At 43.1% G+C, this 24143-nt stretch overlaps 1 pseudogene; it reads left to right on the top strand.

Annotated features, from left to right (window-relative positions):
• Window positions 1-7446: 7446 nt before the first annotated feature.
• On the top strand, window positions 7447-7564 carry LOC126089672 (5S ribosomal RNA; annotated as a pseudogene).
• Window positions 7565-24143: the final 16579 nt, after the last annotated feature.

Below are 24143 nucleotides of genomic sequence, written 5' to 3'. Positions count from 1 at the left end.
TATCCTTTGATTTAGATTGACGGATATACCTGTGATGAATGAATGAATGAATGATGCAATTGCATAAATTTTGCTGGTACACTTCGTCAGAAATGTGTTACCTGTAGGCTTAAAGAATTGTTGAAAACGTGCTTTTTGGGCACCTAATCTCAGCCGCAAATTCAAAGACGACTATACACAGCAAACTACCGAACGTTTTAGGATATAATCCGAAGGTTCCAATCTCGAACGAACTTGAAAACCATGTAAAACTAAATATATTTATTAATTAATTAAATTAGTTAAATTAAATAAATTTATTGATGACGAGTATACTCGTGAGTGAATGAATGAATGAATAATGCATTTGCATTAAGTCATGGTTTGTTACTGAGGAAACACAAAAAATGCGTTTTTCACCATTCTGTTGATGTCAGCAGCGGACAAAACCCAGCCGAGGGGAATAAGCCTATATTTCTACAACATATTCCTAAGATTCTGATCACGAAAAGCCTTGAAGATGTTTTAGATTATTTATCCGACTCAGGAATACATAGGTCCAAAGTTACACTATATGTAAAGTAAGCGTGGTACGAGGCGAAAGCGTGGTTTATAAAGTGATGGAGCAGGAAGACAAATAATGCAAAGTGTCTCCATTATGATCATAAGAGTTCTGGAAACTCCACGTTGTACTACTGAAGCCCATGGAAAACATTCCTGCATGTAAAATCCGGTTTGAGGTGTAAAATTAATTTTGTGTTACTTCAGTTTAACCTAAGGAACTATCATAGTTGTACTGACACGTCAAGCTCTTTTTATGCGAGTGACATGCACTGCTGTGGCAGGGGAAAGAAGGAAACCAGCTGAAAAATGCTCCTATCGGAGCACACAAAAGACGAATTGTCTCCTCTCCATTAAAACACTCTGACTGAAAGTGGGGTACCAGTTTCCTCATTCTACCTTTCTCAGCATCTTCAAAAATTTTCGCTATTATATCTGTAGGTGAAGCTACTCGTGCTTTATTGTACAGAGAGAGAAGGAGACAGAATCTGCGGGAAAGAGATGGAGAAGTAATAAATCCTGGAAGATAGGAGGCACTGGTTGTGGTGCAGAAAGAGCGGAGGGAGAAAGTGATAAGGGTGGAGAGAGTATATGACAATGACATCGAGGCAGAGATAATTTGTGATAGTGAAAGGACACAGCAGCTGTGGTAAGGAAAGAATGAGACAGTAGCACTAAGAGAGAACAAGTGGGAGACAATGAGAATGAGAGTAGAGCGGAGTAGAGCGTACTGGTAGCACAGGAGAAAGTGACAGTTGGAGAGCCACGAAGAGATAATGACAATGAGTGAGTGAGAATGAGGAAGTGGGAGCGGTTGAGCATGAGAAACGTAGAGTAATTGGTTATTGGATGAGAGTTAGTTACAGTTCGGAGAGTTTATTTGTTTGAGAGTTGAGTTGAATATTATAAAGAGCACGAATATGTTTGCATGTGAATATCTCAGCGAAAATTTTTAAATGCACTGAGGGAGGTAGAATGAAGCAGCTGGTACCCCATTTTGACTCAGAGTCTTTTAATAAATAGGAGCATATTCGCTTTTTTAGTTCTTCAGAGGAGAATTTTTAATGTTGTGTTTATTTGTGCATAGTATTGTTAAATTTTTCCTATGATACTATCCATCTGCTGAACGAATTTCATTGTAATAATATACTGTGTGCGAAATTTTAATTCAGGTATCTTGGGAATATTTCCTTAGTACAAATGCTTATATTGTGGCCTGGGTAATCAGCTACGCTTGAATTCATCAACTTTTTCTTGCAGTTACTTCGTATGTAAATTTTCTAGTGAAATAGTGTACATACAATTACAGGGCTATTACAAATGATTGAAGCGATTTCATAAATTCACTGTAGCTCCATTCATTGACATATGGTCACGACACACTACAGATACGTAGAAAAACTCATAAAGTTTTGTTCGGCTGAAGCCGCACTTCAGGTTTCTGCCGCCAGAGCGCTCGAGAGCGCAGTGAGACAAAATGGTGACAGGAGCCGAGAAAGCGTATGTCGTGCTTGAAATGCACTCACATCAGTCAGTCATAACAGTGCAACGACATTTCAGGACGAAGTTCAACAAAGATCCACCAACTGCTAACTCCATTCGGCGATGGTATGCGCAGTTTAAAGCTTCTGGATGCCTCTGTAAGGGGAAATCAACGGGTCGGCCGGCAGTGAGCGAAGAAACGGTTGAACGCGTGCGGGCAAGTTTCACGCATAGTGATGTGAAAGATTCAGTGTTTAAATCTCCTCTACCAAGAAACGTGCCAGAACTGCGAGCTCGCATCAACAATGCTTTCGAACTAATTGATGGGGACATGCTGCGCCGAGTGCGGGAGGAACTTGATTATCGGCTTGATGTCTGCCGAATCACTAAAGGGGCACATATCGAACATTTGTGAATGCCTAAAAAAACTTTTTGAGTTTTTGTATGTGTCTGCAAAGCATTTTGAAAATATCTCAAATAATAAAGTTATTGTAGAGCTGTGAAATCGCTTCAATCATTTGTAATAACCCTGTATTTATTTTTGATTTGTCATTTAATATTTACCATTTGTTGTTGTTGGCACCAGCTGTTATTATACATGTACCGGTATCCTCTTACCATCTACTGCACCGTATTATTTCACCTTCTTCAGCGCTTAGTAAAAATTAACATTTGTTCAATAATTTTCTTACCCAGACTTCACTACTATGTTATCGCCTCAGTACTGTTTTAAAGCAATTGAGTATCTCAGTATTCCTACAGCACTCTCATACGATTAGTCGAATTCACTATCACATCCAAGCCTTCAGGTGCCTGAAGCTGCTTACCTCGTTCTCCTCCATTGTTTTTTGGCCTACTGATGCCACCTGACGCGACTAGAATTTTACCAACCTTGTAGTCTTAGCGGTTTGGAGTCGTGCCTTAAGCTTTCTGCGATAGCACCATATCGTGTCATGTGATGTACTATAACGCAGTTTTATTCATTTTTACCAATATTGTAATTTTAACATCTTGGACTCACCCATTATGCTCTTTTTGGTTGCACCGCACTGCGTGATATGACGTCCCACAAACGTATACTTTTCTTTTAAACCATTTCTGTTCTCATAGATGATATTTTTCTTCACTAGTTTTGCACATATGCTTGGTTTGAGTTCAGTATAGGTAATGAAACTGCACAACATCATTAATCATTCAGCAACTAGTAAAAACGTTAGACGACGTCAAGGTTTCCGACGATACAATCTCCTTATAGCACAGACCCATCTTACGTGCACTGCAAGTTAGTATTGCAGTGCAGTGTATAATTCCAACAGAAATGTTGGTTAAGCTCTTACAATACTTAATGTAACAGTTTTCGTGGTAACAGTTTCGATATTTAACTATGGGCAGTACTGGTTTCTGAATGAAGACTCGCGATTGTCGATCGCTTCATGTTGTACCAGACTCTGCGCAATCATTATATCCCATGTATCGATATGTTTCTTATTACAAAATCATTTATAATTTTCACACCGATGAAAGTGAAACAGTGTTCAGAAGCCCATATTAAGATGAAGTAGTCAGACATAATGTGGTATGAAAGCTACTCACATACTAACTAGTATTAGTACACTCACGAAATTCATGAAGTAACAGCACAACGATTATAATCAGAAAACGTGATACTGCCTACAGCAACAATGATGCCTTGTGAGAAGTGACATGCATAAGTGCAAAAAGCTCCCGTACCAGTTCAGAACAATATATCGGTTTTAATTATACAGAACTCAAAATTTCAGCAGGGAAAATTGAGGGTATAATTGACACTAAAAGAATTAAGAGGAAGATCAGCTGTGCACGTTTTCAGACCTGATATTCACTTGACACCAGTACTGTATGAGGGGAAAAGGGGTTAGAATCTATGAGTACTGTGATGGTAGAATCAGTGAAATATGAACCACAGGTACTCAATCTGAGTGATTCAGTGCCTGTAGTAATTGATGACACTCGAGAAATAACAAAGGAAATCGCAGTGTAATTGTCTCCAGAGATAAGGTCAGAGAGTCAATATGTATATTGTTGTCACTAAGTGCAATGTGAGATAATTTCAAGACGAAATCAACAACAAAAATAAATTAAATAAATTCCAGTATGGAAAGAGAAATAAGTAAGGGCAATGAAGCAGTAAATTCTCATATAAAAACTCAAAGTGACAAGGCCAGTTCTCATGTACCAACAGAAAAATGGGAAAAAAAGGATGATGGAGAAGAGAACTGCAGTTGACAGTGAAATCTGCCGTTTTGTTACAGCAGATCTAAATTTAAACTGTTGCATAGTCATCTTCAGTGCATGGGACAACATGTGACAGTAGCTTGAAGTGTCACATAGTATGTAATATTGGTGGTGTAGAGCGTACAGGGGCCTAACGTCCTGTATGTGGAGTGAAGAGCACATAAGTCGTTTCAAACAGAGAAACTGGAGCACCATCGTGAATTCACGAGAAACTGGTCAGAAGAGGCCAAAAGATTTTAAAACTGTTAATAGATTAATTACATCTGTTATCTAAGCAGAAGCAGCATTTATTTGTTGTAGGAAATCTAATTATTTCAATCTACATGAAAATGTACATCCAAAATTTTTATCACACAAATTTTTGGGTGTGTTACCAGTACTCTGGTCGCCACAAGATCTAATTCCTTTTATAGCAGAAGATTTCAGAGATGACGCTGTTAGTAGGGTGGTTGATAATGACAGAGATGGCCAGAGCTGGCTTTCAGGCAAATATTTATAAAGAGTGAGAGTTTTCGAAAAATGAGCGAAAATAACTAGTAGCTATTTAAAGAGGCAAAAAGTATCAACGAGATCAAGTCACCAGGAAAAGTTTCTTCAAATAGTGGTGGAAAAGAATTAAAAATCTCGACATGGACACGGATATAGAAATGTCTGCTGTGGGTAAAGATCTCATGTTACTGTTCTATATCTGGAGGGATTTCGTTACAGCACTATGTGATAATTATGACAGTTATTTGTAGTCCTTCTAAAGGACGGGCCATATGGCAACTAGTGAACTGTACAGCAGTGACAGGGCTGTGTAAGGCGATTGCGTCCTATGTGTTGTGGGAACCTCGTGCAAAATAATTGGTATATTCCACATGATCCTTTAAGGTGGTGTCTCGGAATCGTTTTCGCAAGAGACAGCCAGTTATGAAATCCCAGTTTTAACCAGGAATCTGTCAGATAATATTCACGAATAGAGTGTAAACGAAGTATGGAAAGCAGACGCCGTGGTTGTGTTTAGTGGCATGCAAAAGCAGTTACAGGGGGATGTGCTCATTAGAGACATTTCTGGGGTTTTCTACAGACTTTTGCCAGAGTGGCGAGACTGATCCCGTGGACGGGTGTGCCACCTACATTTCAGTGAATGCTTGAAGTGAGGCATGAGCGTTCCACCATTAGTTCAAGCCATCTTGATATTTTTGACGAAATTTAAGCCGATGATTCGTCGGGAATTTCACGGATGTTTGATGAACATAAAGCGACTCAAATAGGAATAACATAGAATAACAATTCCTTGAGCTGGCAAGTTCGGCAAATTTGGGTTCTAAAACGGAATATTAAAGAATGTAACACGCAAGTACAGTAGAAAGCACAAGAAGGCATTTGGAGGCATGTAACGTTATCTAAAAATTTGTATTCGAAGGAGACTTCGATTATGAACTGCTCTTAAGATTGTTTAGCTATCATGCAACGTTTGTACACTGCCAGTCAAGATGTGTGAAGGGACAGAGCGTTTGGAAAGTTTAAATATTGGTCCCTAGGATGATAAAGAAAGAAGATTCGCTTGGTATACTGAGTACTATAGAAATGCCATAGTTAAAAATTTGTTATACAATGGAGAGCCAGTGTATATTACAGCTGATTTTGATCCTCCTGTAACACTATTAGTAGGCGCTTTCGAGTGTGAATCGTTAGTTGAGACCTATTCAGAGATTTCGGCAATTTTACAAGAACACTTTAGAGCCTTGCTTTTAAAAATTTGGTTGTGGAAGTTGTCCAAAGCAATACAGCATCTAAAAACAATGCCTATGCAATAATTGGATTTTGTCACAGTACACACATTTTTGATCATTTCAAGACTAAGTGTCGACACGATAGATTTTGGGAATTGGTACCGCTGTAATGCCAATTTTTATGTGTATTGAACGAAAATGTATGTCAAAGGAAAGGTTGCAGGAAAAAGAGTAAGTAATGAGAACTTCTGAACTAAGAGTTTGGCCAAAATCCATAATGAAAATGAAGTTTATATGGTCTAAGTGTTGAAAAGATCACAGAAAAAGAACACAGGGACCACCATCTAGAAAAGGAAGCAGGGAAGGGTAAGTTGGAGGTAAATGAACAGATGATGAAGAAGGAAGCTCTATCCTAATGACAAGGTGTAGTTTGTTTCACATCCCATGGGAAGCTTCACACTTGGGCAGCTATGCATACCTAATCTGCATAGCAGAATTCTTCCTTTCACTGTCCAGTTCTCTACTTCTCTTATTGGCTCTCTTGTTTTCATTTCTTGCATGCAAAAAGGCTTCTGACGAATTTCCATCAAATACAGGACGTGGGCATAAATATCGCATTGAGTACAATGCATAGGTGCAGTTCATGGTCTAATACAACACTGCAGCCTGTAGGCTTGTCTAGCGTTTGCATCGAACTCAAGAATGCATTTCTTATTGTGTTTTGATATTTCCTTCCAACTTTAGTAAGTGATGAGAAAGATACTGAAATAGAATAGAGCAAATAAATGAAAGCTGGATATAAAATGTTCGGAGGGTAGCACAATAAAATTAAAGCACCAAAGGAAGACCCCTGTCAACAAATATTTGATATTCACCTCTGACACTGGCAGAATGTGGGCGAAGTATAGTATCGATCAATGAATAAATTTTCAGTTTCCACGAGCGCTAAATTCATTTATTCAGGTACGAGATTGCAACGTTTGGCAGTTCCTTGTTGCCATCATCGTATTTGTAAAAAATGGGGCAGAAAATGCTAGGAAATAGCAACAAACCTAAGAGCACATATATATTTGGCGAAGATTTTCAGTTCATTGGAAAAAAAACTTTCTTATGTTTACATAACTACAGAATCTTCTCCTTCAGTACAATAAGTGATGGTATATAATGTAGATACATGTTGGTATCACGAGCTGTAGTAGAAGTCAACATTTCAATTTTTAATAACAGCTTTGTTCAAATATGTTACTGCGCCGATTACAAGTGCTCATATTCATCATTACTTTACGGTTGATAGATTCCAATACAAATATTCTTAGCGGTACAGAGGTACACCAGATGGTACATTGTTAACACGAATCGATATTATCACCTCACTTTAGAGTAAGGCGTGGACATACTATTCCACATAATTATATCTGAGTAAATTATAATCGGCAACGGCCTTGCCGCAGTGGATACACCGGTTCCCGTGAGATCACTGAAGTTAAGCGCTGTAGGGCTTGGTCGGCACTTGGATGGGTGACCATCCAGGCTGCCATGCGCTGTTGCCATTTTTCGGGATGCACTCAGCCTCGTGATGCCAACTGAGGAGCTACCCGGCCGAATAGTGGCGGCTTCGGTCAAGAATACCATCATAACGGCCGGGAGAGCGGTGTGCTGACCCCACGCCCCTCCTATCCGCATCCTCCACTGAGGATGACACGGCGGTCGGATGGTCCCGGTAGGCCACTAGTGGCCTGAAGACGGAGTGCTTTTTTCAAAATTATAATCATAACATGTAAACCAGGTCAGTGATCCACATTTTAAAAACTGTCTGTAAAGTTATATGGAACATTCATAGAACATAATTTATAAGCATATTTTTCACGAGTATATCATTTTAGAAACGTTTTCAATAATAATTCATAATAATTCTTAATAATTGTCCATTACCAAATTTTCCTTTATACAGAATGACAGTATGACAACCTACAACCTCATTAAGGCTCTCTGTATACAGCTAATGGTATCATACATTTCAGTATGAATGGTGTCTGTTCTTTCAGACATCTCCCAAAGAGTGGTGTCTGTTGTTTCAGACATATCCGAAAGAACAGACACCACCCATATAGATATATATAAGCGCGGTGGAAGCTAATATGATCATTCAGTTCAGCAGAGCACTCTTCACCTGACTATGTGCACTACAACGCACAAACCGCCGAGCTAACGGAGGAAAACGTGGTAGAGGACGCTACTTTACTAGTGTGTGAAAAATGGGATTTAGGATTGGAGGGTAGGTGGCTTGAGTAGTCCGTGCAGTTGCCTATAACCACTGTGCCGATGTGGTATATATGGTAGACACATTTGTCTAGTAAGCAGGAGGCCCAGGTTCTAATCCTCGTCTTGCCACAAATTTTCATTTGCCATCAATGAAATCCTTCATAGCAAGAATTTGATAGAGATTGGAATTTCTCTTTTCTGAACATATTGAGCGTCTGGCCGTGGGACCAAACACAGAAATAAAGTGGCGGAAATTCTTGCTTACAGTGAGGATAAATTCCATAAAGTGACACTCATCTACTCACTCCCACCTTGCTGGCGTTGAGCCACACAATCGTTCTATTGCACATGCTGGAGACAAATCGGAATGGGTGAATTGTGCTGTACCTGTGATTGAAACAGATGTAAAACTATAGAAGGGCTAAGAGAAGAGCACAGGGAAATGTGCAAAAACATAAGTGAGCCCGTCACCCTGCGAATGCACTAAGAACATCTCCCTAAAATGTTAAAAAAACAAGTTGGACATATCAGGAAAACATTAAAACTCTCGCCAAATTCATGTGTAACTTACCTGAAATATAGGGCAGTTCTGTCGCTATTCTGTTGGCTCCATCTGGTCAGTAAATAAAACACAATCTAATTAAATGTTTCGTACAGTGATCTGTACGTTGCACGCACTACAAACTGAGGGTTCAATCACCAGAATAAGAAGCCATGAATCATAGGACTGCCGCCTATGCAAAGACGAGTGGGGAGAACCTCGTCCCGTCAGCATGGCTGGATGGAGATACACCTTGGCTGCCTTGTGAGCTTAATCGCAGTAATGGTATCCGTTCTTTCAGACATTTCTGAAAGGACAGGTATCACTCAGTCAGATGTTTGCGCGCCGCGAAGTTTCATAGGACCATCAGCGCAGAGCACTCTTCGCCAGACCTCATGTAGGACTTGACTGGATGCGACGAGCAAACAGAGGAAAAAGGACTAGAGGGTGCAACTTGGTAGCGTGTGGCAAATGGGAATTTGGGCTGAGGGAGGTGATGTCCTCGGCTAGTCTGTGCAGTTTTATGTAACCACTGCCCCACTGCCGGCACTGTGGCTCAGCGTGTTCGATCAGAGGGTTAGCTGCTCGCTGTAGTAAAGAAACTGAGTGGACGAAGAACGTGAACGGCTGTTCAACGAACAGTCTAGAACAAAATGAGATGAACAAATAGAAAAAAGTTGTCATAGGTAGTTAACTAATCTTTCCAACAATCAGGAGGCCTTGATTAGAACTCCGGCCTTGATACAAATTTTTATTTGTCACCAATGAAAACTTTCATTGCCCAGATGCAGCAGAGATCGGAATTTCTCTTTTCTGAACAACTGTATCAGATGTAGGTTGATTGTACTCCATCCAGGTATAACACGAAATCTACTGGCACAGATATACTTTTACAACAGTAGATTCAAAATGTATGTACCCACATGGAGCTATATAATTTTTTGCTTTGGTGTCAATTACCATGTTTACATGGGCTTATCCTCGACAACATGTCGCGCGAATTCTAGGTGAAACCTCGTCACGTGACGCCCATATGGAATCTGATCACCTGATATTTAGGTGAATACTTTTCCAACGTTTACTGTAAACAATGTACAATTATTACACATGTGGACTGGCAGCCGTTCTTAAACTGAGCCCACAATCTAACGTTACCAGTTCGCCCTTACATATTCCTGTGCTAGAGTTCACATCATCATAATTTTAGAAACAATTTTGAAACAAATCCTTAAGACAAATTTTCATACGTACTTACATTATACGAGAAATCGTTATACAAAAAAATTCCAAATTGTTTCTCCATTTTTTCTAAACATCTTTTTATCATATTACACAAGAAGTCGTAGGTGGACATCATCTAATGAGCACTCACCTGGACGTTGAATGACACATTGTCGTTTACAAGCTAGTACAAACAGCATGTTTACTAACGAAAATGCAAAATATATAGTTGTAGCTCCCATTCGTACATAGATATAGCGCATATTTTGCAGATTAAAACTATCAGAATGTGTAAACTGCACCTTTGATTTCGATTATATTTGGATATAATAAAATTACCTCACTTGTGGGAACCGATACCAGCCGGCTGGTGTGGCCGAGCGGTTCTAGGCGCTACAGTCTGGAACACTGCCACCGCTACGGCGCAGGTTCGAATCCTGCCTCGGGCATGGATGTGTGTGACGTCCTTAGGTTACTTAGGTTTAAGTAGTTCTAAGTTCTAGGGGACTGATGACCTCAGACGTTAAGTCTCATAGTGCTCAGAGCCATTTGAACCATTTTTTTAACAAGTTCCAGCTGACTCAAAGAAGTTCAAGGATTTGCAAGATCTACTCCAGTTCATTCCACCAGGGCACCATTCATTGTACAATACTATTAAGTGGAAAGATATGGGAGGCATAGAAAGTGGTGATGATGAAGACTGCCCTCTTAATGAATGTGGAACAATTCGTGCATATCATTGAGACAGAATACTTTCTTCATTTGCTCGACATTTGTGTCATAACTCACATTAAAACATACTTTTATTATATACTTTCAAATATTTAGCATATATTAGATAATAATTAATAAATATCATTCTTTACTGATATATTGGGCCAAGTTCAGAGGAAAGAAAATGGTAAGCCACCAATATTCGTACTTCCCTTCATTTAATTATAGTTTACGTAAGCTTTTTTAGGATATACAGGCCAGTATACAAACAGAAAGCATGTAGTAACTGACATAAACTAACCTAAAATACCAAAATCTGATTAATTGAATATTTTGAAACTTTAAAGGCATTTTTCTCACAAAGACAAAAGTGTGGCATAGCAGTATCTGGCTCCGAGACCCTCAATTATGGTCAAAAACCAGGAGACGGACCTCGGGGGTGACTCCCAGAATAATGTTAACATTAGGTTTTCCCCTTGTTCTGCCGGCCGTTGTGGCCGAACGGTTCTAGGCGCTTCAGTCTGGAACCGCGCGACCGCTACGGCCGCAGATTCCAATCCTGCCTCCGGCATGGATGTGTGTGATGTCCTTATGTTAGTTTGGTTTAAGTAGTTCTAAGTTCTAGGGTACTGATGACCTCAGATGTAAAGTCCCATAGTGCTCAGAGCCATTTGAACCATTTGAACCCCTTGGTCTTATTTTAAATTTAATAGTTACTTGCTCGTTGGATTCGTCCTTGGTTATGAAATTCTGCCTCTATTTGCAGTTAAAATGAAGGCTGTTATTTTGACATTATCTTGTGTGGGATTAATGATTCTTTGTTATTGTATGACACGTCCATTTCATCCTGATTGATTTCTAATCTGAAAAATAAAACACTGGTCTGCCTTCCTTCTGCTTGGAAGGCGCTTTTTTCGGCTTTCCAACTGCGGCGGCAACTGCTGCAACAGACAGCGGGATGGGCCTGCTTCCGGATCTTAACTTGTGTTTCTCCGCTCTGAGGTCCGTAATTTCCGCTTCCATGCGGAGAATCCAGCCCTATGCGTCCATGACCCTGACAGCAGCCAGCTCTCATTTCCTTTCCTTAGCTCTTCGGTTTGTCCCTTCTAGCCTAACCTGGGATAGTACAAGCGTAATTTTTTTTATTACCGAGGCACGTTGTGATGTAGATATCTTCTGTTTTGGGTCACTACATAGTTCTCCGAAGAATTCGTCGATTACTTCTGTTTTATCAGCAGCCAGCAGAATTATCGTTAATTATCGCCATCCCGGGAGAAATACCACGTGTTATTACGCCTTCCTGGCTCTTGGCGTGTCTTCAAGTTCTTGTGCCCTCAGATGCTACCGTGATCACGGTTTTGAGTCCCGATTTTTCTAACTGAACTAGCAGTAGCAGCTGTTAGCACAGACCATATAATTTTCTCCAGCATCCACTGCTTTATCTACATCTACATTTATACTCCGCAAGCCACCCAACGTTGTGTGGCGGAGGGGACTTTACGCGCCACTGTCATTACCTCCCTCTCCTGTTACAGTCGCGTTTAGTTCGCGGGAAGAACGACTGCCGGAAAGCCCCCGTGCGCGCTCGAATCTCTCTAATTTTACATTCGTGATCCCCTCGAGAGGTATAAGTAGGGGGAAACAATATATTCGATACCTCATCGAGAAATGCACCCTCTCGAAACCTGGTTAGCAAGCTACACCGCGATGCAGAGCGCGTGTCTTGCAGAGTCTGCCACTTGAGTTTGGTAAACATCTCTGTAACGCTATCACGCTTACCAAATAACCCTGAGACGAAACGCGCAGCTCTTCTTTGGATCTTCTCTATCTCCTCTGTCAACCCGACCTGGTACGGATCCCACACTGATGAGCAATACTCAAGTATAGGTCGAACGAGTGTTTTGTAAGCCATCTCCTTTGTTGATGGACCACATTTTCTAAGGACTCTCCCAATGAATCTCAACCAGCACCCGCCTTACCAGCAATTACTTTTATATGATCTTTCCAGTTCAAATCGTTGCGTACGCATACTCCCAGATATTTTGCAGAAGTAACTGCTACCAGTGTTTGTTCCGCTACCATAAAATCATACAATAAGGGATCCTTCTTTCTATGTATTCGCAATAAAGTACGTTTGTCTATGTTAAGGGTCAATTGCCACTCCCTGCACCAAGTGCCTATCCGCTGCAGATCTTCCTGCATTTCGCTACAATTTTCTAATGCTGCACCTACTCTGTGTACTACAGCATCATCCGCGAAAAGCCGCATGGCACTGCCGACACTATCTACTAGGTCACTTATATACACTCCTGGAAATGGAAAAAAGAACACATTCACACCGGTGTGTCAGACCCACCATACTTGCTCCGGACACTGCGAGAGGACTGTACAAGCAATGATCACACGCACGGCACAGCGGACACACCAGGAACCGCGGTGTTGGCCGTCGAATGGCGCTAGCTGCGCAGCATTTCTGCACCGCCGCCGTCAGTGTCAGCCAGTTTGCCGTGGCATAAGGAGCTCCATCGCAGTCTTTAACACTGGTAGCATGCCGCGACAGCGTGGACGTGAACCGTATGTGCAGCTGACGGACTTTGAGCGAGGGCGTATAGTGGGCATGCGGGAGGCCGGGTGGACGTACCGCCGAATTGCTCAACACGCGGCCCGTGAGGTCTCCACAGTACATCGATGTTGTCGCCAGTGGTCGGCGGAAGGTGCACGTGCCCGTCGACCTGGGACCGGACCGCAGCGACGCACGGATGCACGCCAAGACCGTAGGATTCTACGCAGTGCCGTAGGGGACCGCACCGCCACTTACCAGCAAATTAGGGACACTGTTGCTCCTGGGGTATCGGCGAAGACCATTCGCAACCGTCTCCATGAAGCTGGGCTACGGTCCCGCACACCGTTAGGCCGTCTTCCGCTCACGCCCCAACATCGTGCAGCCCGCCTCCAGTGGTGTCGCGACAGGCGTGAATGGAGGGACGAATGGAGACGTGTCGTCTTCAGCGATGAGAGGCGCTTCTGCCTTGGTGCCAATGATGGTCGTATGCGTGTTTGGCGCCGTGCAGGTGAGCGCCACAATCAGGACTGCATACGACCGAGGCACACAGGGCCAACACCCGGCATCATGGTGTGGGGAGCGATCTCCTACACTGGCCGTACATCACTGGTGATCGTCGAGGGGACACTGAATAGTGCACGGTACATCCAAACCGTCATCGAACCCATCGTTCTACCATTCCTAGACAGGCAAGGGAACTTGCTGTTCCAGCAGGACAATGCACGTCCGCATGTATCCCGTGCCACCCAACGTGCTCTAGAAGGTGTAAGTCAACTACCCTGGCCAGCAAGATCTCCGGATCTGTCCCCCATTGAGCATGTTAGGGACTGGATGAAGCGTCGTCTCACGCGGTCTGCACGTCCAGCACGAACGCTGGTCCAACTGAGGCGCCAGGTGGAAATGGCATGGCAAGCCGTTCCACAGGACTACATCCAGCATCTCTACGGTCGTCTCCATGGGAGAATAGCAGCCTGCATTGCTGTTAAAGGTGGATATACACTGTACTAGTGCCGACATTGTGCATTCTCTGTTGCCTGTGTCTATGTGCCTGTGGTTCTGTCAGTGTGATCATGTGATGTATCTGACCCCAGGAATGTGTCAATAAAGTTTCCCCTTCCTGGGACAATGAATTCACGGTGTTCATATTTCAATTTCCAGGAGTGTATATTGTGAAATGCAATGGTCCCATAACACTCCCTTATGGCACGCCAGATGGTACTTTAACGTCTGTAGACGTCTCTCCATTGAGAACAACATGCTGTGTTCAGTTTGCTAAAAACTCTTCAATCCAGCCACACAGCTGGTCTGATATTCCGTACTTTGATTATCCGGCGACAGTGCGGAACTGTATCGAACGCCTTCCGGAAGTCAAGGAAAATGGCATCTACCTGGAAGCCTGTATCTACCATTTTCTGTGTCTCATGAACAAATAAAGCGAGTTGGGTCTCACACGATGTCTGTTTCCGGAACGCCTTCCTGGCTATTGGCGTGAGGCCAGCACAGCGAAGAAAACATAATGTGCGCGTGCCAGTTACTTCACTTTATGGGGATGTAGAGGGCAAACGTCACGCTCCCTACAGCCAGCAGCGAGAGCAGCCGATGGCGACAGCCGCTGACGTCGACGTGTCGGGCAGCCTGGCGCACTGTGGCGTGCTGACAGGCGAGAGTCGACACCAGGTGGCTCCTGCCGCCGCGTCGGACTCCGCCACCGCTACGAGGATTGCGACGCAGTGCTGCGCGTTGACAAACGAGAGCCGATGAATCTGACTTGGGTCACAGACACGCACACGCCCAGCGGGAGAGCGTACCCCTGTCTACGCTCACGCTGCGAACAACTGCCGACGGAATAAGCACTGCTAAACTTTAATAACTCTTTGTGTTTCTTCCATAGTATCTACGGAGTAAACGAGTAGCGCAGTAGCTCAGAGAACACTCCTGGTACCGCTGTTGATACTAAACTTTTGTAACACTCCACCCGTCACTTATCTGGTTTTGGTGCATGTTCATCCCAGGTAATTGACTAACAGATCAACAGAGAGTGCAAAACTGCCGCAATGTCGGATAACACAAAGAAAGTAATAAGGCCCTGTGACTCCTGATTGAACTGCGGTGGCAGTGTTGACATTAACTGGTTCAGAATTGATCCCTTTTAATTAAAAAGAGTGCACATTGATGTTATATTCAGCTACCGAACACCAGATGCAAATGTTGAGCATAAAATTAATTAAGAAAGTGACTTGGGATTTCAACTACTGGATTGAAAACAGATGCAATTGATTAGCACAGATTTATTTTAACTCACGACCTTCAATCATCATATTACATGATCTCCTAACAGGCAGTGGTAATAACTTGCGTTTTGCGTGGACTAAAGCGCGATGAATCAATAGTAATCCCTACCGACTGACCCAGGCGTAATGCGAAGTGCGAGAAGAATTCTACACTACACAGCCGATGAAACCCATAGTGGAAACTCTGCCGACGTGATCCAAGAAATTAATCAGTGGCCGGAGCGGGCGCAATATCAGCGAATTCAGCATGGCGTAGCGGCGTCGTTATGTGGACGTCGGCGGACCTCGTGGTGCTGCAAGGCTGCGCTCGTCTATTCACTCCTAGCTATCTTACTCAGTACATAGCTGAACCAAAACTTCCTATGTCCAAGGTCAGTCGTTCCGTTTGCTAAGTCCTCTCTCTCAGGCAAGCTGCGTAAATAACGCCACGTCCGCACTCTAGGCAAGCTGCGAACAGAAGACACCTACGGAGACTTCTCACAGTATGCTCTTCGCCTCAGTTTTTCCTCCAGCAAAATCACTTACGCCAATTGCAGCGCAAGTCGCGTTACTTATGTGTCGCTTCCCAGTGCCGACCAATGCCTGTTCTGGGAAGTGAACAAATTCACACAAAATTGCCCTTCCTCTCAACTTCTGCTATTTAGCTCCTCCCAGCCCACCCATCAAGGTTAGCGTCTCCACAAACACAAATTTTTCTGGGATTCTGACTCCCAGGAGAGTACTTCATATTCCTTGGTCCTATGTTTCAATTGGAGGCCAGCGTACTTTATTCTGTCGCTCTTCACCTGGTTTACTTCAGACTCTGCGGACCGTGAATTCAGTGTGAAGTTGCTATAGTCACGAACACGTATATTTTGACCTCTGTTGACCACTTCACCGTAGTTTTGCGCGGCTTTCTCGCATGTTTCACTGAAAATGGGACAACGGACATTTATCAACAGGCGTACAAGTTCTCCGGCTGCCTCCCGATACAACAATATGCTTTTAGTTGGGTTTTAAATAATGGGCCTTCAGCCGTTTCAAAATTAAAAGTGCCTTACTTGTCAAGTCTTGCATTGTTTGAGTCTTCAGCCTTATTTAAAATATACAGGGTTAAACGTATTTAAACCGACTAACTCTGGGACGTTGTAGGGGACATCAAAACAAATTATTTTCCCTAATGTCATTTTTTCCTGTGAGGAGTATTTAAACTGGTAGAGGAAGATTTCTCTGGCGGCGAATTAATAAAACCAACAAACACTTTTCCATTTTTTATGACCAAGAGACAACAGATTAACGCAACCCAATTTCAATTACAGTAGATTTTCTAAAATGCCTCCATTGACACGTAAACAAAGGTTACACCGTCCGATCATGTTCTGTCTGGCATCCGCAAAAACCCCAGGAGTATCCCGAATTGTTCCTGCTGCTGCTACTATCCGGGCAACCACATCATCTTCTGATGTAACAGGAGTTGCGTAAACAAGGTTGCGCATCTCTCCCCACACAAAGAAGTCCAGAGGGGACATATCTGGGGATCGAGCAGGCCATGGTACAGGACCACCCCTGCCAATCCACATATCTGGGAACCGTCGGTCCAGGAATCGACGCACACGACGATTGAAATGTGCCGGCGCCCCGTCATGTTGGAGCCACATGCGTTGTCTTGTAGGGAGCGGGACGTCTTCCAGCAATTCTGGCAATGCTCTGGCGAGAAAATTGTAATAGTGCCCGCCATTTAATGGCCTAGGTAGCAGATACGGCCCAATTAAACAGCGCTCAACAACATTGACCCACACATTAACGATGAACCGCACTTGATAAGCGCTAGTAACTGTGGCATGTGGGTTATCATCACTCCAAACACGCGAATTGTGCATGTTGAAGAGTCAATCACTCCCGAACGTTTCTTCATCGGTAAACAACACAAAGGGTGAAAATGTAGGTTGCACTTCAAACTGTTCCAGGTACCACTGCGAAAACTATGCTGTGGGTGGATAATCAATTGGTTCCAGGTTAAGGACATGCTGCAAGTGAAATGGAAGTAACAATTGCTCTCGAAGAACTGTTCTTACTTTCATCTGATCCGTCACCATGTTACGTGCAGTTGCACGAGTGCTGATTGAAGGATCCCGCTCCACATGCTGCAAGACAGCTTCCTCAAATTGCAGTGTTCTTACCATGCGACGGCGTTCCTGTCCAGGTAATCTGCAAAATGACCTGGTCTCACGCAGACGTTGGTACACAGCAGCAAAGGTCGTATGATTCGGGCTACTGTGATTAGGATATAGTTGATAAACCCACTGTGCAACTCGTCCGTTGTGGTGCCCTACGTTGTACACACCAACCATTTCAGTGTGCTAACTCCAGTTGTATCGCTCCTTCAGTAAACAGAGACAATGCACTACTACACTGGTGGACCGCAGTTGCCTACAACTGAAGAGCGTAATATGCCATCTAACAACTGAAGATCGTAATACTGCCTTTAACAACTGAAGAGCGTAATACGGCCTCCACCGGGTTAAATAATCCGCATAGGAAAAAATGATATTAGGGAAAATATTTGTTTTGATGTCCCCTACAACCTCCCAGAGTTTGTCGGTTTAGATACTTTTCACTCTGTATATGCGTGTTGGGGTGTTTGGGGTGCAGATCCCAAACTACTAAGAACATCAGCCTTGGCCTTGTGCTATTCCGCAGCTGAATACGCATGTCCTGTATGGTACAAGTCATCTCATGCAAAGCAGGTTGATGTGGCCCTGAACGAAACCTGCAGGACAGTAACGGGATGCCTCAAAGCTACACCTATTGATAAACTCCATAAACTAGCAGGTATTGCTCCTCCAGACATAAGGCGTGAAGTCGCAGCCAAACTTGAGAGACATAAAGCAGATCATAACACCGATCACCTGCTACATGGATACCAGCCACCAATTAGTAGACTCAAATCTAGGAGGAGCTTCATGAGAACTACTACACCCCTCACCGGTCGGACTGGAGCAGCCAGACTATCTCAGTGGACAGCAAAATCTGACAGTAATGATTGGATGACTCCTTCTGAGACCCTTCCTCCTGGTGGAAATCAAGTCTGGACAGTGTGGAAGTCTCTAAATCGGCTCAGGAGTGGCGTCGGACGAACTAAGGACAATCTGTTTAAATGGGGCTTCATGAAGGAATCTTCCACCTTGTGTGACTGCGGAGAAGAACAGACAACCAAACATTTAATTAACTGTCCTAGATGTCCTGTATCATGTTCCACACAAGAGCTTGTTGATGTTTCAGACAATGCTGCTGCCGTTGCACAATTTTGGGCTAATACCGTTTAGTTTGTTCTTTTATGATTTGACCTGATTTGTTATATTGTATATATTGTAAATATTGTTGTAATGTTTTTGACTCGAAATAAATAAATAAATAACTCTGTATATTTTTTTTTTTGTAAAGCGTTGACCATCTACCTTTTGCAAAACTTTATTGTAGTTGTGTTTTTCAATCATGGGCCTTCAGCCATCTTAAAATTTAAATTACTTACTTGTTAAATCGTAGATTGTTTGGGCATTCAGCCTCATTTTTTTAAAAAAAATTAAGGGTAAGGCTTTGGACGTTCTGCCTTTGAAAATTTATTGTAGTTGTGTTTTTAAATCATGGTCCTTCAACCGTTTTAAAATTAAAATTCTTTACCTGTCAAGTCTTGGATTGTTTGGGACTTCACCCTCATTTGAAATATTATTTAAGGACAAAACCGAGCTTCAGGACAGAAGACGAAGGATTGGGACGTACGGTATGCCTCAGCTCTGGACGGTCACTCATATTTGACGGGATCTACCGTTTCATGCAGCGCTGAGGAAACAGGAGAGTCCTCGCCGAAGAGGACACTGCGGCCCTGCCGGTAGTTGGAGGTTTCAGACATGTGCAAAGCAGAGATATTCTGCTTGGGTGGCAAGGTTTGGGATGAGGTACCTGCGAATTTTATATTTTTAATCAGGGATTTTAACATTAACCACATTTTTTCGGAGGTGTGGTAGGGGTGCTTACATCTAAGTAAATGGTGTCGTAGAACTATTTAAATTATACTTAGCACATATCGACAAGAAGTTTCGAAAGATAATGCTGTCACATCACATATGGTAAAAAAATCAAGTTTCTGGTGTCCTGACGTAATGTGTCTTGTGTGTTTTCCAACTGATTATGATAGGACTGTTCCTTGAAAACCCTTGCTGATTTGTATTTGTCACGACTAAAATGATTTAACCTCGTAGATAATGGTATACTCCCATTAATGGGAAGTGGAAGAATAAATTAATTACGAGTACCACAAAAGAAAACTATTCTTCGTCACGTTGTATGAATACATAGACATGTTTAGTGCGATAAATTACTTATTTCGCCTAACCTTTGAAACAGAAATTCGAATGCACTTTTCAGGGAATAAATACAAAGGTGCGAGTCCGTCAGGTGCCAGCAAACTTCTGACAACGTGCATGTGTTTATATGGTGAGAAACTTTGACATACAGTGAATATCGTCCCAACGGGCATCGGGTACTGACAAGTAATTGATACATGAAAATCTCTGTGATTCACATCGAAGGTCTTTGTGATTAGGAATGACAGAGATAATCCGTCACCAACATACATTAGATCTGGACACATCTGTATTCCAAATGTGCATTTTGCTTTTTCGGCACCTGGTAGTAGACTATACCGAGCGGTCTAAGGCGCTGCAGTTATGGACTGTGCGGCTGATCCCGGCGGAGGTTTGAGTCCTCCCTCGGGCATGGGTGTGTGTGTGTCTGTCCTTAGGATAATTTAGGTTAAGTATTGTGTAAGCTTAAGGACTGATGACCTTAGCAGTTAAGTCCCACAAGATTTCACACATATTTGAACATTTTTTTAGTAGACTATACATAGATATGCTTTTCATTAAACGTACTACGATTGGGAAGCAGCACTTCGTAAAAATATATTAAAAGAAGTCTTCATGATAGTTTGCAGTGATTTTATGTACTATTCCAAAAGACTAGTGAGCCCAAGGACAATAACTGCTTTAATATTTTGTCTTTTTTCCCTTTTTGAAAACATTTACCGATCTTTGAGACCCACCTCTCATTTCACACAGATTTATCGCTGCACATCAAAACACTTTGTCTCTATGACAAACCGAGACTTTACTTCATGTCAACATAAATATCTTGCAATAATCAATTTAAAAAAATATTTATATGTGCTGTCTATTTGAAATGAGCTGGTAAATGAAATACTCGTGCGCCGTTGAAATTGGTGTGCTTAGTTTCGTGAGCTTTGTGTGTGTGTGTGTGTGTGTCTGTCTGTGTGTGTGTGTGTGTGTGTGTGTCTGTGAGTGTGTGCAAGCGAGAAACACAGTACATTTTTATTGTTTTTGATAGTGTAACATCAATAGTACAGCCTTTAATGACGGGTGAAGTGTGCATGTATATTTTCCATTCACAGTCAATAACAGTACTTACTTTTACTTTTACCGTAACGTATTTCAGACTTAATTTCCAGCTTACGGAGAGCTTACAACGGTATCAAGGATGTCAACGAGTGGATTTGCTTTGGTAACTGTGTTGAAACCTGATGCAAAGTAAACTGTCAGCACAGTTATCGCTAGCTATTAGTTCAAAAATCGCCCTGTCATCTTCTTCAGAGCTCGTCTGAATTTGACATATAGGCATTCGATTTTGTACACTGATTTCTGACGGTTCCAAACGTCTGCAGTACATTCCGATGTACAAAGGGGTGCTTCGTATTGGCGGATGGAGCTTCCAAGTAGAGGTAGCTGAGTTGCTGTGGTGGGAAGTGCTCCAAGCTGTTAGATTCTGCCAGTGCGGCTTCTGAGCAAGTTGCATTGTTCTCTATCCAGCTGCGACCTCATCAGCCTCAGCCACTGCGACTCTCCGGAGCTTGTTACACCCTAGCAAAGTTCGTCGTAGTATAGGCAAGTTTCACAAATTGGATAGTAGGTATTATCGAACCTGGTGCGCGCCTGTAAAGGAGGCTGTCATTAAGAGATTCTCCCAAACACCCACAGGTCACGTAAGACTCTATGAATGGTTTCGGCTAAGACAATTGTAGGCAGATTTGAAGGCAAGATATACTCTAGTTGATTTTCGACTTATGTGGACACTCGCCGCTCCTGATGGTTATGAGCAGTCAAGAATTGCGTACGGTGCGGCAAACCGATTCTGCCGCGAAGCATTGTCTGCAGTATATCCGCATTCCAGAAAATCTTACTCTTTCGTCATTATTCGTTATCTGTGATTTGGGCAGAAGGAGAGGACGGGTGGAAAATAATGTAGGAATTGTAAAACGGGGCTCTTGGAGATTACTGCGAAATTGAACACCATCGACAGCTTCATTTAAATCAACACTTTTTAAAAAATCCACCAATGCTAGCTACACAAATGTCCGTAAATATTGATATATGAGAAGTATACGGAAGTGAATTGCACAGCAAAGACTGCACATATCAAAGTACATAACCGGTTGGGTTGGATGTAACTTTATTTTGAGAGTTTAGTTAGTCTAGGATTAACGAGGAGTGAAACCATGGCACGTTGAATTCATTATAACTGGAAGAGCGTTTAAGAATGGGCCGACACACACTGTGTACAGACACAAGAATACTTTTCCGAAAATACCAACAGATCCTCGGTTCTCTTTTAAGATTTCATTAACCATACTCGCTCTAATATACGTCGCTTTCGGGATAATCACACAGGTAACTCGGTCCCAAGTTTTGGTGGAGATATAAAGTCAGGGGAATTTTGTCCCTTGTCTTCGTTCTTGGTTTCATGTCTGTTTTTCGTTAGTCTCTTTTCTCTTTATTGCCGTGTTGTGCTGGGCGTGAGGGTGTGTCAACGATACCCAACGAGCCGACCAGTCAGGCTGAGTTCTGGATACGCACGGGTCACTGAAAGTGTGACACAGACTGCTGCAGCCGTCCTGATGAGCTCACAAATCATGTGAGACACTTTCCCGACTACGGTCAGCACCCGGACTCACACTATAGATGCGAAGGCGATTACGTCAGCGATGAAGGCAGGCGCGTCGGTGCCCGTCTACACGTTCTGTTCCAAAGGTCGACGAAGTTGCGCAGACTACCTTAACCCACTACCCCTCTGTGGTTCTGCATCCTGCGCGAAAGTGGTGTTCCCAGTCCACTACGGGCCATTAAAATTGCTACACGAAGAAGATATGCAGATGATAAACGGGTATTCATTGGACAAATATATTATACTAGAACTGACATGTGATTACATTTTCACTCAATTTGGGTGCATAGATCCTGAGAAATCAGTACCCAGAACAACCACCCCTGGCCGTAATTACGGCCTGGGCAGTGAGTCAAACAGAGCTTGGATGACGGGTAAAGGTACAGCTGCCCATGCAGCTTCAACACGATACCACAGTTCATCAATAGTAGTGACTGGCGTATTGTGACGAGCCAGTTGCTCGGCCAGACGTTTTTAATTGGTCAGAGATCTGGATAATGAGTTGGCCAGGGCAGCAGTCGAACTTTTTCTGTGTCCAGAAAGGCCCGTACAGGACCTGCAACATGCGGTCGTGAATTATCATGCTGAAATGTAGGGTTTCGCAGGGAACGAATGAAGGGTAAGGGCCACGGGTCGTACCACATCTGACATGTAACGTCCACTGTTCAAAGTGCCGTCAATGTGAACAAGAGGTGACCTAGACGTGTAATAAATGGTACCCCATACCATCACGCCGGGTGATACGCCAGTATGGCGATGACGAATACACGCTTCCAATGTGCGTTCACTGCAATGGTGCCATACACGGATGCGACCATCATGATGTTGTAAACAGAACCCGGATTCATCGGAATAAGTGACGCTTTGCCATTCGTGCACCAAGGTTCGTCGTTGGGTACACCATCGCAGGCGCTCCTGTCTGTAATGCAGCGTCGGGCGTACCCGCTGCCATGGTCTCCGACCTGATAGTCCATGCTGCTGAAAACGTCGTCGAACTGTTCGTGCAGATGGTTGTTGTCTTCCAAACGTTCCAGTCTGTTGACTCATGGATCGAGACGTGACTGCACGATCCGTTACAGCCATGCGGATAAGATGCCTGTCATCTCGACTGCTAGTGATACGAGGCCGTTCCGATCCAGCACGGCGTTCGGTATTACCCTCCTGAACCCACGGATTCAATATTCTGCTAACAGTCATTGGATCTCGACGAACGCGAGCAGCAACGTCGTGATACGATAAACCGCAATCACGGTAGGCTACAATCCGACCTTTATCGAAGTCGGAAACGTGATGGTACGCATTTCTCCTCCTTACACGAGGCATCACAACAGCGTTTCCTCAGGCAACGCCGGTCAACTGCTGTTAGTGTGTGAGAAATCTGTTGGAAACTTTCCTCATGTCAACACATTGTAGGTTTCGCCACCGGCGCCAACATTGTGTGAATGCTCTGAGAAGCTAATCATTTGCATATGAGAGCATCGTCTTCCTGTCGGTTAAATTTCGCATCTGTAGCACGTCATCTTCGTGGTGTAGCAATTTTAATG

Source organism: Schistocerca cancellata, chromosome 6 (genome assembly GCF_023864275.1).
Source record: "Schistocerca cancellata isolate TAMUIC-IGC-003103 chromosome 6, iqSchCanc2.1, whole genome shotgun sequence".
NCBI classification, from domain to species: domain Eukaryota; kingdom Metazoa; phylum Arthropoda; class Insecta; order Orthoptera; family Acrididae; genus Schistocerca; species Schistocerca cancellata.
This window is presented reverse-complemented; position numbering and strand designations above follow the sequence as displayed.